Source organism: Rhinopithecus roxellana, chromosome 3, assembly GCF_007565055.1.
Source record: "Rhinopithecus roxellana isolate Shanxi Qingling chromosome 3, ASM756505v1, whole genome shotgun sequence".
In the NCBI taxonomy this organism is placed as follows: Eukaryota; Metazoa; Chordata; class Mammalia; order Primates; family Cercopithecidae; genus Rhinopithecus; species Rhinopithecus roxellana.
Window position 1 is genome coordinate 78,062,624 of NC_044551.1, and position 4,383 is coordinate 78,067,006.

General features: G+C 44.1%; 1 pseudogene; it reads right to left on the minus strand.

The window, feature by feature from the left end:
• Positions 1-362: 362 nt before the first annotated feature.
• On the minus strand, positions 363-1,646 carry LOC104653811 (annotated as a pseudogene).
• Between the last annotated feature and the right edge of the window lie 2,737 nt (positions 1,647-4,383).

The following is a 4,383-nucleotide window of genomic DNA, read 5'->3' on the forward strand; positions in this document are numbered from 1 at the left end:
TGGTTTACAAAATAATATTATATTGTTTTCCTAGTCTAATAACAAACTTTAAGAAACGCAGTGGAAGGGTGTAGAACTTTCTGTATCTTCTCATACTCCTAAAGTAAATTTGATTTCCATTATGAGGTGATATTTTAGTTAACAATATGCTAAAAATAAAATTGACTGAATTATAAGATTTTCCCCAACATTCAAGTCTCTTTTTAAAAAAAATTATGAAAGGAATTCAGTAAACATTGTCCATTTCCGACAGTTTAAGTGAAAGGTGAATGTAACTACTTTTTGAAAAAACAATTAAAACTAAACTGGGCTGAAGAGCAGCTACGTTAAACCCTGAAAACCAAAGCCAAGCACCCAAACATCTAAAACACTAATATTTTCTATCCAGGATAGAAAAATGAGCATCCCAAGTAAAGAGAACCACAAGATTGATCTAGTGACTAATTAAAAACCACTTCTCTGTTATTTGAGCTAATCGTTACTCAAAGCTTGAAGTTCCTGCTTTCATCATTATTGGTGGTTCCTAGAGTGACAGTTTCAATGTCAAAAGTGACAGTGGACCCAGAAGTAACTGAAGTTAACTCATTAGTCATTTCTTTTCCATTTGCAAAAACGTCACCATTTATACTCATACACATAGCTTGATCCTGCTGCAGACAGTCATATCCATTCTGTTTTTCTGCAAACACCCCTGTACTGTCTCTTATGTCCCACAGTTTCAACTCTGAATGTCAATGTCTGCCCACAGAAATAAGTTGGAGTTCTAGAGTAGAGAATACCTGAGGATTCAGAGTCATTCCAGAATGCAACATTACCTCGACTTTCAGACTGTACCCCTCAAAACCAGCTGTCCATTCATGAGGCACCAATGTGGAATGACCTATCTGGGGGACACTTCAGGGGCTCCACTCCTGTTGACCATCTCCTCAGATGCAGACTTTGAACTGATAATCAACATTGGAGTCTACTTGCAATACTCTGAATTGAGTTTCAAAACCTACATACACATCCTCAAAATGATTTAAAGTACATTTACAAAACTGTAGCCTAAAATCTTGGGCTGTAAAATCATCATCCACCTTACACCATCCTACTGTGATGACTCCAGGTTTCTGTATCAGTTCTTCTATCTGTACTGGTGGGAGAGATGCTACTGTTCCATGCTTAGAAACATGGTCTTTTATTATAAGAATTGAGTCATCCAACTGAGCATGTAAACAAAGCATATCAACCAGTAAATGCGCTTCTGGTAAGCTGTCCAACTGAATGTGTGAGACCTTTTTGGTAAAGCTACACAGTTTCTCATTCTCTTCTACACTACCAACCATGGCAATCTCACCTACTCAGACTAAGTCCTCTGCAGTGTTGACTCCGTGTTCTATGATCCTCTGGCAGTCATCTAATGGTTTAACGGTCTCCTATTCAATGATGTCCACCTCTTGCTAAAGGGTTACCAATCGCTCATCCAACAGCTCCCAAGGGCTCCCTTTAAATCATCAAAATGCTGTCTGAGAACATCCTTTGTCTGTGATGCACTCTTTGATCTGCCTCTGTGCCTCCCACAGCTCCCGCCTGGAGCTCCGTGTCACCTCCATGTTCTCAAGAGCCTCATGTAGCAGCAGCTCCAGCTCCAGCTCCATTGCCTACCTAATGGAGCCACACGTCTGAGGACAGTTGGCTGGGATTCCCACCTGTGCCGGGCACCTTCAAGCAGCCTGGCACAGACTCATTCAGGTTGCCATCTAACCTATACTTTTACTATCAGCTCTGACAAATTTGTCTAACAAATGATATATATATATACACACACACACACACAAATATATATATATATATATAAATCCTGTTAACACAGTAAAGTTATTGATATTCTTGCAATTATACAATCAACTTTATCAAACCCAGTTTCTCTTTTATTTGCTTATATCTATGCTTAGAAGTAATTTTCTAGGATACACATTTCCTGTATTTTCTCTATAATTACTAAATAACTTATAGATTTATACACCTCAATATTTGTTTAGAACAAGTCTATTATATAATTAATATAGCTAATAAAAAATAAGATCTTCTCTGGTAAACATTCATTGTTTGAATTTGGGGGATAAGATAGCAGTGATAGTGATGGTGGTGATGACTCGTCTGGAGTGGCCACTGTGAGGATGCTGGCTGCAGAAGGGGAGGCAACACCAGGGCTGTGTGCTCCTTGGAGCTGGTGGGGGCTAGGAACAGGAAGGAGCCATGCTCTCTACCAAGTTGGTGAGGGAGGAGCCCTGCGCTCCTGGGCGCAGTTGCAGCTGCCCAGTCACTACTCTGAACCTGGGCATCCTTGCACTCTTGGAGGCTCAGGAATTCCCCCTGCCTCCATAGACTTGGAAGTGCCTTCTCCCACTCCCTGGCCTCTCTCCACTCCTGGCACTCACTCCAGTATGGAGCAAAGTTGTAGTTGAGCCTAGGTGCTGTTGCTATCTGGCCTGGTGTGCATGCAATTGGGACAGCGTTGATGCACCAGCTGACCTGCCACTGCCTCAATCCCTTCCGAACATTGAATACCGAAGAGCGTAGGAGGAGGACTGCGGTGCTGAGGGTGGCTCAGAGCAGATCTGTGGGCACCTATCAGCACGGAAAGCCTGGACTCCACAGAAGACATGTTGATGATGGAAGGCAGACAGAGATTCCTGGATGGAAAGAGGTGGGTCCCTAGTGAAATCCCACTTTCAAGTCAGTGATGGCCTGAAGCCTGGAAGCCAGGCTACCAGTTTCAGGTGGAGTCTGCTACTTGGAGTGAAAACTTATGGTGAACTTTCCAGGCCCACTCAAGGTTGTCTACAGACCAATCAGCACACACTTCCTCCCTTTTGAACCCATAAAAACCCAAGCCATAGCTTGATTCGCACAGAGGTTGGAATTACCAGCTGCTGGAAGGAGTTACCCACTTTGGGTCTCCTTGACTCTTTGAAATCACCTGCCTGCAGAAAGAAGCTACCCACTGTGGGTTGCGTCTCCACTGACAGCTGGACACTTGTCAGGACCTGCATGCAGAAAGGAGCTACCCATTTCAGGTCTCCTGAGAGTTGCTCTGTCACTCAATGAAGCTCCTCTCCACGTTGCTCATCTTCCAGTTTTCCACATACTTCATTCTTCCTGGATGTGGGACAAGAACTCAGGATTCTCCCAATGGCAACACTGAAAGAGCTGTAACACAAACAGGGCTGAAACACACCCCCTGCTCACCACATTGCAAGTGATGGGGAGAGAAGAGCTTCAGCTATTTGGGGATCCCAGAACTAGGGGCACCTCAAGCCAAAGCTATGACACCTTATTTGTGGCTCTGCAGTTCCTGGTGTCTGTAAGTTTCCAGGTGCCACCATGTTCCCTGGTTCCTACAGTGGAATCACTTGTGGTACACCTGGTCCGGCTGCACCCTTTCACAGAACTGGTGTCTGTGGCAGCACCTGGAGTTTTCCACGCTGCCACAGCCAGCACACCTGGCTGTGTGCAGTGGCCAGACCTTGCACTCACTCACACACTCCTCACCACTCTGTGCCTGGCTCACTCTTGGCAGCCATGGCATCCAGGCCAGTAGCACAAGCAGAACACTGCCAGCCAGGCTCAGTGGGTGGAACGAGTCCAGCAAGACCAAAGAAAACTCAAGTAAAAGTGCCATTGGCCACAGAAGTTTCTGGATGGAAAAGTGACACCCTAAGGACCTTGTGACAGGAACGGTTTAGATTTGGGGTCTTTGAAAATCCATTTAGAGAAAATATATAGAAGACCAAAATCTCATGGATAACATTTCCAAAAATGAAATAAAACTGCCTTTACACACTCCAAGAAATAAGCAGGGAGCCAGGCATGGGGCTGGAATAAGTGTAAAGGGCCTTCAGATCCTGGCTAAGTCTGACAATTGTAAAAGGAAAAACTAGGTAGGAAAAGACTATGTCTACAACCCAGTTCTGAGAAAGTTTTGGTTAGACTGATAGACTGCCCTTTGAAAAAGTCCTGAACTGGGCACAGAATTGGATAATTCTAGTATTTCATACCGTATTTGGTCTTTGGCTAAGGGCAGTCTAGTGAAAGTGGAGCCTTCATCTGATTGCTGTAATAGAACCAATATGGGCAGCAGTGGGAGGCTGATGGGCAGCTATGCTTCCTATAAAAGGTTTTAGGAGAGATCTGAACACTTACATGGCTGCCACACTGTAGCCATTGCAACTTACACCCACTTCTCTAAGTGCCTGCATAGTTCTTGGGTCTCTGTTTCTGAAAGAGATTACTGTGATAAACCACAGCTCCCTTTTTCTATGTTTGGTCTTGGTGCCACAATGGGTTTGGAATTGCAACATAATACTTTTAAAAGATAGACCACCTTCAGAGTGTGAA